Source organism: Pan troglodytes, chromosome Y, assembly GCF_028858775.2.
Source record: "Pan troglodytes isolate AG18354 chromosome Y, NHGRI_mPanTro3-v2.0_pri, whole genome shotgun sequence".
Classification (NCBI taxonomy): Eukaryota; Metazoa; Chordata; class Mammalia; order Primates; family Hominidae; genus Pan; species Pan troglodytes.
Window position 1 is genome coordinate 15358509 of NC_072422.2, and position 12147 is coordinate 15370655.

Below are 12147 nucleotides of genomic sequence, written 5' to 3' on the forward strand. Positions count from 1 at the left end.
GACTGTGACAGTTCACTTTGCTGATGAGCAGACTCCTGATTATTAAACTTTTCTATGTCATCCTGAAACTTCTCCTCCTCCTCCTCAGTGTGGAAAGGCTGCAGTGCTGTTTAAATTGCCGACCACACAGACCAAGTGGAGAAGGGCCCTCTTGTTGTGATTAAGTCTGATCCTACCTTGTCCCAATCTTTTACATCCATGTTTCCATATTCCAGGAACCAAGAAGAATACTTTTCTACGAGATGGAACAAAGATGTAAGATTTTGGGTATTCACAATTACCCCTCCGTGGCACAATAACTGCTGCACCAGGCTTAATTAACAAACTTACTCTCAGCCTGACTCATATTTTCCCTAGGTTACCCTGGAATTCTCCGAGCGCCCTACTTACCTGTAGAGCTTGAAGTGAAAACATATTCAGGTGTCCTTTGTCAGTCGTCCTCCACTTTGCACGCTCTGGCGTTCCTTCACTGGATTATTTGTAGGGATTATGGGGAGCCCCGCGTTGGCCACCAGATGTTGGGGAAACCAGCCCCACACCAGCTGGCGGTTACCTCGAGTCCGGCAGGTACCCCGAGTCCGGCGGAGATAAAGAATTAGAAAGAGATAGAATAACAGTTTAAAAGGCTAGTCCAAGGGACCAGAGTGTCAGACTCTTACTCATAGCCTGGAGCTCTCAGCCTCCACCCAATTTATTGGTTTACAAGCTCTTTGTTCTTAGGGCAGGCGGGAGCGGGAAGAAGGGATGAGGAAAAGGATTAATCAGTGAAGGAGAGCTCGTGAGTCGTTCAATAAGATGTATAGCAGTGGCAGTATCTGAATTTCCCTAGCAAAAGCGTGTGTCTAAACTGCTTAAGACCTTCAATTCATCGGGACTAAAATGGGTAGGAGCAGGTTTCAGGAGAAGCCAAGATGTTTGATTTTACTCCACTGCTTCAAGGGACTGTTATTTCCCCAAGCAACGTGTGGCATGCCGCTGAGCTCTTATGCTCTCGGGGCATAAAGACATGAAGGCAGTAAGGACACTTTTCTCCTCAGATGCCACACATGGCTCCCCATGGGTGTCTCACACAGGGGAGACCAATTCATCTGGCATTCCTGAAACTCTCTTTCCCACAAAAAGTAAATGATTGGACACAGCCCATACCAGCTACAGTTATACCACCAAACCAAGCTGAATCTGTAGGAGTAAGTCCCTCCACAAATCTTGAAACAGAAATTGTCATACTGTGGACCCAGGCCCATTCTAAAATCAACAATCCCTGCACATACACTCTATTTGATAGAGTGACACCATTGGCTAAGAATATTTGTGTAGCAGTAAAACAACAGAGATAGTCTAAAACTAAAATAGTCACATCATAGACCCAGGATCTGTTGCCAGGAATAAATCCATTAACAGCGGCTGAAACTGGTATAGTCACACTGCAGTACATGGCTGTATCTCTAGTAATGATTCCCAGGAGAGAGGCTTTATCTGATACAGTCATAATACGGACACAGACAAAACCTCCAGCAATCACTTTCTGGTTACAATCTCTACCTGATGCAGGCAAACTATAGACCCAAATGAAATATCCATCAGTAAACACTTGGAACGAGGCTGAATTTCAAGCTGTAGATTCCATGATGGAGTCTAAGTCTCCAGTTGTAAATAGCTGGACAGATCCTGAATCTCCAGCCCCAAGTCCTCTGCTATAGGCCAAGATTGATATAGTCATACCATGGACCCAGAATCAATCTTTAGCAGTAAATGCTTGGTCAAAGCCTGTTGCTGATACACTCATACTGTATACAGCCTGCAACTCTATCATTAATCTTCTTTTCACAAAGTTTACATGGTACACTGAAAGCTTGTACTGAAACTAAATGTCTATCATTAAATACCTGGACAGAGGCTATAGCTTCCATAGATATACCCTGGACCCAGGCTGAATTTCCAGCAATAAATCCCTGGACAGAGCCTGTTTTTCATACAGCTACAATTTGGGCACAGGCTGTATCTGCAACAGTAAAGGCCTGGGCACAGCCTTCATCTAATACAACCAGATTATGGTCCCAATCTGAATCCGCAGCATTAATTGCATGGATACTGCCTGTAGCTGACACATACATAGGATTGATCCAATTTGAATCTTCAGCAGTAAATCCCTGTATATTGCCTATGTCTAATACATTATCATTGTGGACCCAGCCTGTATCTCTAGCAGTCAATTCGTGGATAGAAGCAATAGTTTCCACAGTCACACCATGGACCAAACCTTTTTTTCTAGCAACAAATCCCTGGACACATCCTGTATCTGATATAGTTGCACTTTGGACCCAGGCTGAATCTTCTGCAGTCATTACCTCCACACAGCCAGTTTCTGACAAAATTATACTGTGGCTGCAGGCCCACTCTCCAGTAGGAATTATCTGGACACAGACTGTATCTGATATACTTATATTATGGAACTACGAGGAATATTCAGCAGAAAACCCAGAGGCATGGGCTGTAGTTTCCTCAGTGTTACCATGGACCTAGCATATCCCTACAGCAGGAAAAACCTGGAAACTACCTGTGTCTGAATCAATCACTCCGTGATCCCAGTCTGAGTCTCCAGTAGTAAACACAACCTTTGATCCAAGATAAAAATCAAGAGTCTATTTTATGGACACATCATGAAATTGAATGTATCAGTGAATGGACTTTGCCTGAATTTGGAACACTTATATCCTGGATAGTGCCTGGGCCTCCAGCAGCAAAACCATGGTCCCAACCTGAAGCTCTAGTTATAGAACTTTGTTTAAAACTGGAACAGAAAAAATAAAACCTTGGGTTCACCAGAATTTCAAACACTGAGCACATTTACTCCCTTTGGACCTGGTAAAATAGAATCCTGGGCCAAACAGAGAACTACAACTTTAATAACATGGATCCAATCCAAAAGGGATGCCTTCTTCCCATATACACAATCTGAAGTAGGTACAATAAGATCCACAACAATTTCTGAAGCCGTTATAGTAAAATATGGATCCAGACTGAAGCAGGCACAATCCACCCTTGGACTCAAGCTAGAACTAATACAATCAGACCTTTGACTCATGCTGAATTTCAAGCAGTCAGACTCTGGACCCTGTCCTTGTCTGGTACGCTACTGTATCAGACTGAAATACAGGCAGCAAAATGCTTGACCATGCCTGATATTAATATTCTGAGTGCTTGGCTTCAGACCCAAAATTATGTAAGAAGAAATGGTACTCAACCTTACTCTCAAACAGTTACTACCTGGATGCAGCCATAATCCACCCATGGAACCAATCTGAAAAGAATGCAGTCAGACCCTGGACCCAGTCTGAAGGTGATGTTATCCAACCTTGGACCTATGCTGAAACCAATACTGTCAGACTCTGGACCCATTCTGAAACTGATAAAATAAAACAATGGACTGAGCCTGAATCTCAAGCAAGTAGGACCTGGCCTGAGACAGCTATGTTGATATGTTTGTCCCCAAAACGATGCAGTTTGACCCTGGACCCAACTTGAATCTCAAGCGTCACACTCCTGGACCCACAATCAAATTAGCATAAATTACTCTTGGATTTAGCATGCACCTGCTGCAATCAGACCATGGACTTACTCTGGAATTCATCCCTGGACCCACCATGAAACCAATAGAGTGATAAGATACTGGTTCCAGACTCAAATAAATTCAATGAGATACTGGAACCAACCTGAAACTGAAGTATTCCAAATTTGGACTGTAAGCCAAGGAATAAAACCCTGTAACATGACTGAAATTGATACAGTCACATCTTGCTGACAGCCTCAATGTGATACAGTTAAATCCTGAATTCATCCTGAAAGTCAGCCACTTTCTCCCTGGCCCCAGACTGAAGTTGGTATATTTTGTCCCTGGACTCAGCAAAGAGCTGCTACATATCAAACATGGACCCACCCTGAAACCCAAGCAGTGAGACCCTGGAACAAGCAGGAAACTGATATAGTCAGATCTTTGTTTTACATTCAGGTGCATAAAGGCAGCTCATAGGCTTATTCAAAATCTCAAATACTCAGTTCCTCGGTCCAGCCTGACATTGATATAATTCACAATTTTATTCAGTCTGAAACTTTGGTTCTAAGATTCTGGCCCAAGGTTCTACCTGCAGTAGTCAAACCATGGATCTTGCTTAAAGGAAGAACACTCATATCTTGGATACTGCCTGTAACCCAAGCAGACACAGACTGGATCCAGTCTGAAGCTGATATTATTGAATCCTTTGTGGATTTTAAAGGTGGCAAAGTGAGAACCTGGATCTAGCCTGAAACAAAAATACTAAGACCCAGAACCCATTATAAGGCTAATATAATTGCATCATTTTCTCCTCCTGAAATTGAGCTGAATGGAGAAACACTCTTAATGAGTCATTTTGTCTCCTTGTCTAAACGTGTAACCTTTTTGCCAGTAAAAACAGTTTCTTTCCCAGATCAGTATTTAATAGCTTTGTTAACTGAGATAACTGCCACAGAAAGCCAGGATAAAATCAATTCTCTCCAACCAAGCCAGCTTACAAGCATTTGGCTTCCTGGAAGAGTTGTTTACCAGCACTATGGAAGGAAATTAAAAATTATCAAGATAAAAGAAAGCCCTGAAGTCCCAGCTACCTCTCTTGTCTCTCTTTCTTCCTCCTTTTTCTTTCTTCTTTCTTGTTCTTTTCCATCTCCATGTACACTGTGTTCTTCTTAAGTCTTTTCTTCTTGTACATTCCCTTCATTCTGCGTTTTCCCATCTTGCTCAGTTTTTTCTCCTCTGGTCTTCTCTCCTATTCTTCTTTCCATAGCCTTTTCTGCTAATCCTCTTCAGAAAATATCTTCCTCAACATTTACTGAAGAGTCTATTCTTTCTCAATCTTTTTCATCCTTGCATGCTGCTCCAGCCACACTTTTAATAAAACACCCTCTCCTGATGCCTGGATCTCAATCTGGACCCAAGCCTGTACAACAACCTCTTAGGCATTCAGAACGCAATGTTTCCCTGGATGAGTGTCAACTAGCTGTGATCTGGAAAGAGAATTTACAGGCTTACTGGCTCTTCAAGACAGGTGTTATTTCTCGTGAAACCACAGGCACCTTTAGTCTAGTCATATGTTTGAGTTAATATACTTAGTACGAAGACTCTTGTTGAAGCCTAAAACCAGAGTTTGTAAGATAAGAGGTTATGTTCTCAGACCTTTGCAAAACCAAAATGTATGTTATTATATGAATCAGCAGAGATGTCTAAATATTAACAGAATATCTTATTTTTGCCAAACAAGATTTATGAACTATGTTTTATGAACACAATTCTATTCAGAGAACAGTATTTTAAAGATAGTCTTACTTCTTAGAAATGTTTTCTTATTTCCACTTGAGGTATGTACATATAGATACACACTGTTGGATAATAGTATTATATCTTGGATATAAATAATAAGATATATAACATATGTACTGTATTATTTGAAGGGAAAATATGGAGATAACCTCTGTAGTTTATCTAAAATTGTTGGATGAATAATGTACATTTCCAAATATTTTCTAAGAATTGAAGATACTGAATTTCCAAGCATATTCCTAAAAACCTAAAATTAGATTTTAGAAATAGGAGACTAGTAACACTAATCTCACTCTGTTCCACAGGTTTATTCCTTCTGCAGAGTGTGGGTTACGCCCTGGCCATGTCCCCCTCTTTCCCAACTGCTGGGAGGCAAAAATTGGTGAATTTCCTTGGATAGTTTCCTGCAACTGTCTTTCTCTCATTTCTGTGCTGGCTCCATACTAAATGAACAGTGGATCCTTACCACAGCTAGATATGGCAATTTTATGTAAGTCTGAGTAATTCATTTCAAGATTAAGATATCATTATAAAGCAATTACAACATTGAGATTGTTAATGAATATCTTTCTCTTTGTGTGTCTGTGTCTGTGTGTGAGAGAGAGACAGAGAGAAAGAGAGATGGAGACAGGGTCTTGCTCTTTTGCCCAGGCTGCAGTGCAGTGGCATGATTCACATTAGCCTCAAATTCCCAAGATTAAGGGATTCTCCCACCTCTGCCTCCTCAGTACATGGGACCACAGGCATGCACCACTGATTCTGGCTAATTTTTATTCATTTTCTCCAGAAATAAAGTCTTATCATGTTGCCCACCTGGTCTCAAGTGATCCTCAAAAATAGTTTATAAAGTAGTATTCGTACTTTAGTGCTTACCTGGACTTCATCTGATTCACATGATGTACAGGGCTTATTCCAATTGAAATGTGGAAATAATAAGACTTTTTCTTGATTTTTTCCCCAGAAAAAGCTCAGGAGCGCTGGCCCTGGTCCAAATGGGGTGTAGTCATCTTCTGGATTCTGCCTAAGCTTAGACAGTCAGGATTGACAGTGCCATACCCTACCTAGGTCTCAAGGGACCCCTGGGTTGATCTTCCCAAGGCAGACACAACATTTTCAACCCCCTGGTCCTTCCTGTATGCCCAGAGGAAAGTCTGGAATGGAGTAAATTTATACAACTATGTGACTATTAGCTACCTAGTTGGTCCCTTATGAGGGGTGACTAATGAAGAAGACAATGGCATGGAAGAGAAGTATGTTTGGGAAAAGAATATTATCCTCTCTTGAATAATAAAAAAAAATTGTCTTTCTCTTCACTATGTTTCTCTCTCTAATCTAAGCTAAATTTGAAAACAAACAAACAACCACAAACACCTCTTCTCTGTTTTTCATCAGAAAGTCCTGGAATTCAGCAAAAAAAGCACCCAAGCATTCTACAAATCAGCACTTGTGTCCAATTTTGCCCCAAGTTGAATGAATTCACTTTTTGTATGGTGGCCAAGAAAGCTATGTGGGAGGCTGGCTCTAAGGTACAAATTCATGGGGTGTGAATACCAGAGAGAAAGAGAAATATCTTGAACAACAAAAGTTATTCTGGCCCTCCTTCAAAATATTGATTGATATCTTGTCTCTTGTTTTTTTCAGGGTGACCTGAGAGCACCTTTGGTGTGCCAGCAACAGCAAAAGGACACTTGGGTGCAAGTGGGAATCTTGTTACTTTGAGGAGCATTGCACAAAGCCCTGTGTCTTCAGCCAAGTGCACCCTTTCCTTTTCTGGCTCCAGGGAGTGACATGGCCTAGCCATGCACCCTGGCACCATCAAGGACACATGACTACCTCTGCTTCCATGTCTCTTTCAGTCTCTACCTCTACAAATGCCTTGGCTTTTACCTCCACTGCTAGTGCTTTCCGGCCACACTTCATCTTTCTGCCACAGCCTCAGAGTAAGGCTCAAAAACTTGGTAGGAGAAGTAAAGGAAGAAGAGAATGGAAATAGAAAAGAATAGAGGGAACAAGAGTGGAGAGAAAGCTCTTCCTGAGAAATGCTTGAAAAAATTATTTTCCTTATGGCTCACATAGCCATTTCATACTTTGATATATGATTCAATTTCCATAGTATCCCTACAGATCAAATAACATGATTATTATAATTATCTTAAATGCGTATTCTGATAGTAGATAAGTACAATGGATTGATCAATTTCTCATGGCAAAAGATGAATAGGGCTAACATTAAGACACACTCTCCTAACACAAAGACATTTCCTTACTACCATGCAGTACCTGACACTTGTAATATAGTTATTTAAAATTAAGTTTGTTTTAAGTTAAAGATATTATGATGTTTGGAAACAGCATAGTAGTTGATAAGTAATGTGTTTTAGGTGCTAGTGTACTAGACTATATTACAGTGCGACTATCAGGTTCCCCCTTCCCTTGGCTATCAGAAAACTTATCATAAGATTAGCAATGTCTATTTCATGTTACTGTACTTCACCTATTTCCTTGGAAATTGAGTGATCTCTTTTGGTCTCGTGTATTAAATGTGCACTTAACTGCAGCTATTTTATAGCTACCACCTATTGCCAAAGCTACAGTAAATAATACTTTGAAACATAAAGGAGGCCATAATTATTTGCTTACATCCTCCAAAGTCTAATTCAAAGACAGCTACACTTAAGATCTTAGTTATGCTTCTAATTTCATCTATACTTCCTTACCCCTTCTATAGACAGGTCATCTTCACCATTTTTATCTCTCTCTATATATATTAATGAGCATTGCTTCAACTCAGTTTTCTGAGGAATTCTAAAATACTTTTAAAAATATGAGCTCTTTCCTGAACCTCAAACTTAAATTTTCTATTTAAACTATTGGTTTGATATCTCACTAAGATTATAAGTTTAGGAAGATAAGCCCCCTCCAATTTAGAGACAGCTGCCTTATCTCCAAATTTTTCCTTATCTATCTAATGTCTTCAAATCATTGTATTTTTTGTGGCCTATCTGCTTCAATGGCTTCTAAGTAGCTAAAATCATAGATATACAAATATTGCAGTGGGAGAGAAAGCTGGAATGGCTCCCAATATTTTGATTAAAGAAATTTAAGCTAGGATATAAAGAAACTATGACCTTGGAAAGATAATAACAGGAATACTTTTTTTCAAGGAAAATGCATAAACACAATAGAGGTAGAACTTTGTCTTCGCTAGTCGTATTTAACAATGCTGACTTAGTTAGCAGAAATAGGAGGGATTTAAAACTTTAAAAATCATCTACAGTTGGCAATTCTATTCAAATCAGCACAATTAGGCTTATTTTTCTCCTCAGCTTTGGCAGATCGGATTGCTCTGCAATATGCTATGCCTTGGCAAGCTGTGATCATCAGCCATGGAAGTGATTTCTGCTGTGGTTCCATAGTTAGCCACTGTTGGATTCTCACAGCTGCCCACTGTGTCAGGAACATGTAAGTTTGTGCCTGCCTCTTCCCATACCCTATAATTCATTATCCCATAAATACATTGCTGAAGGTTTCTCTGTCCAAATTTACTTCTATCATGTATGACCATCTGGCATATACAGATAACATTTTTGGTTTAGGCTAAAAATAAATTGTCTCACTGTGTTTGGCTTACTAGTACCTCTGTTAATTAATTCCTCTCCTAATCCCATTGTCTGTGGGCTCTTTATTCATAGATTTCTGATTTCTCTGAAGATAAGCTAGGTACCTTGTGTATCATGACTAAAGAAATATGCTGGAAAGCCTGATGTAGGCTTAAGGTGCTGGTTTTCTAATGAATGTACTATAATAAATTTTTGCCTGTGCACACAGGAATCCTGAAAACACTGCTGTGATTCTGGGTCTGAGGCACACTGGCACACCACTGAGAATTGTGAAGGTGTCTATCATGCTATTTCATGAGAGATTCCGGTTGTTGAGTGGGGTAGAAAGAAATGATCAGGCTTTGCTACTCCTCCAAGATGTCTAGACTCCCTTTCGGCTCTTAGCACAGTTGGGCTATCTGAAAAACCTGAATAATTCAGAATGCTGGCTGTCTGGGCCACAAATTATTATACCAGGTCAGCAGTTACTTTTCATATTAGGGTAGCAGCTCTAAAAAAATGAGGTTCATATTTTTAATATTATGGTTCAAGGAATAACTATAATCACAATTGTATCCATTACTAATTATAAGATATTTAATCCACATAAAAGACCCACTAGGAGATTTGTTTTTGTTTTATAAGATGATGGTCCTGATAATAACTTCACAGGATTTTAGATCTGAAAACAATTATACGAGGATCTTTCTATGTATAGTCAATTTCGTAAACCAAAATAGAGATGATTTGCTTTCTAACTCTTTGCTCACTTCAACACAAAGGAAAATGAAGCTTTTTTTGGTTTTATTTTGTTTTTAACCTCTTTATGAAAATGAAGCTGAACTTGACTTGGAATTTGGAATTCCATAAGTAAAATTTACTTGTTAATTTTGAAGAGTGGCATTTAAAAAGTGAGTAAAGAGTGATGGTGCTGTCCGCAGTGACTCACTCCTATATTTCCAGCCTTTGGGAGCTTGAACTAGGAGAACCCTTTGGGCCCAGGAATGTGATAGCCACTTGGGCAATATAGCAAGACTTCATCACTAAACAGCAACAACAACAAATAGGCTGGTGTGGTGTTGCACATGTGTAGTCCCAGCTATGTGGGAGGCTGAGACAGGAAGATAGCTTGAGACTAGGAGATTGAGGCTGCAGTTTGTGAAGATTGTGCCAATGCACTCCAGTCTGGGTGACCAAGCAAGAACTTGTCTCAAGAAAAAAGCGGGGGGCTGGCGTGGTGGCTCACGCCTGTAATCCCAGCACTTTGTAAGGCTGAGGCCAGTGAATCACCCGAAGTCAGAAGTTTGAGACCAGTCTGACCAACATGAGGAAACCCCATTTCTGCTAAACATACAAAATTAGCCAGGAGTGGTGGTGTGTGCCTGTAATCCCAGCTACTCAGGAGGCTGAGGCAGGAGAATTGCTTGAACCCAAGAGGCGGAGGTTGTAGTGAGCCGAGATCAGGCCACTGCATTCCAGACTGAGTGACAGAGCGAAACTCCATCTCAACAACAACAACAACAACAACAACAACAACAACAAAGTCACTAGAAAGAGAATGAAATTGATAAATGTGCAGTGTAAAATGTTAATGGTGAGAAAATAAACTGAATATCTTTGTATGTTATACATACAAGTTTAAAGTAATGAGGAGACAGTGATAAGACAGATCATGGTCTTACCTCAATACTTAGTGATTAAATGTAACATATGTTCTTTAGAATAGTTATAGTCCATTTGTCTTTCTAGGAGAGACCGATGAGAATCCAGAAATGTTAAAGATGCAAGTGATGGAAGCTTCCAGCTGTGCCCACCTGTACCCTGGCATAGGCAGTTCCATTGTTTGCTTCATTACTCAGACCAAAGACTCTAATGCAAATGTGATACACAGTCGATTATTTTTTGTTCTACATGATAGAAACTATAACTTTGTCCCTGTATAAAATGGTGTACAACATATGTCTAAATAATAAGCGAATTGCTCGTCAGTAGGCAACCATTTTAAAAGTCTTTAATTACAGAACAAAATCTCTGAAAAAAATTGCTGTTTATCTCTGAGTTTTCTTACATGGGTTATTAATCTTTAGCCATACTAAATAGCTAGTATGCTGCTCTTCAAACAAATTAGACATTTTATATAATTCCCATATTCGAATAATAGTATCTTTACCCCTCAGACTTTCAAACGAGTCCAACCTTTTTCTATTTCCCCAATTAAAATAACTTTTTAAGGTTTAATCTTCAGTGATTTTTGTAGTAATATTTTTGAAGGTATTTGATCAGGATGATTTACTTTTGTACATATCTGATGTCTCACTTTCTTCTGAATACATCTTTTGTTATCCACTTATTAGATCTAAGGTTAAGAAGTTGGAATAGGGATTTAAATCCAAATGCTACATTTGAATTTACAGGAGTCAGTGAGTTCAGGAAGTGTCATTATGTGCAGACCAATATCTGGCAATGGCAGTTGGAGACAAATAGGCTTCACCAGTCTCAAAGCCCTAGCTACTACAATAAGTCAACACTTCTCCTGGATCTTATCTACTTCAGCAAAGGAAGGCTACCCACTAAACCAGGCCCATGTGCTTTGGGTGAAAACTCCTAAGTCCTCTAGCCTCCTTAAACAGCCAAGCACGCTGACACTTTCTTCAATAACAATTGCTGCAGCCCTGAGACTTTGGTAGCCTAGTGACTATAACTAGTGATGCTACAGTCTGGTCACAGTGTGATAAAACACCAGAGCAACAACAACAAAATGTTGACTTAAGCCTTCTAAAATCTCTCTAAATATACCTTCAATAAATATGTTTTTTGCTACATAACAACTGCTTTCTACTTCCTGAACTAACGCTTGGCCTTGGATTGTTTTCATTCTTGAAACTGATTCATAATTGTATATTTAACATGAAGGTGAATGCAGAATTTCATGTGTCAGCAAATAAAATTTTCAAAATGATGCAAAATACAAATGTGAAATTGTATTTGTGAACTTTACTATTCTTTCAAATTATATTCTAACACCTACCCATTCACACAATTTTTTATAACTATCTGCATGTTCTCTTCAGGTGGGAGAGAAACAGTATCAGAGTTCTTAATAATTTCTAAAAGACAGAATGACAAGACTACACAAGATTTAATCTATTCACAATATTGTATTTACTGAATGAAAAACATTACTTTTAAAATCTT

The 12147-nt window shown here is 39.4% G+C and overlaps 2 pseudogenes; one reads left to right on the plus strand and one right to left on the minus strand.

Annotated features, from left to right (window-relative positions):
- Positions 1 to 4927, minus strand: part of LOC107971272 (RNA-binding motif protein, Y chromosome, family 1 member F/J-like) — a 61064-nt pseudogene extending 56137 nt beyond the window's left edge.
- LOC736791 (RNA-binding motif protein, Y chromosome, family 1 member F/J-like) overlaps positions 1 to 12147 on the plus strand; it is a 366893-nt pseudogene that overhangs the window by 318890 nt on the left and 35856 nt on the right.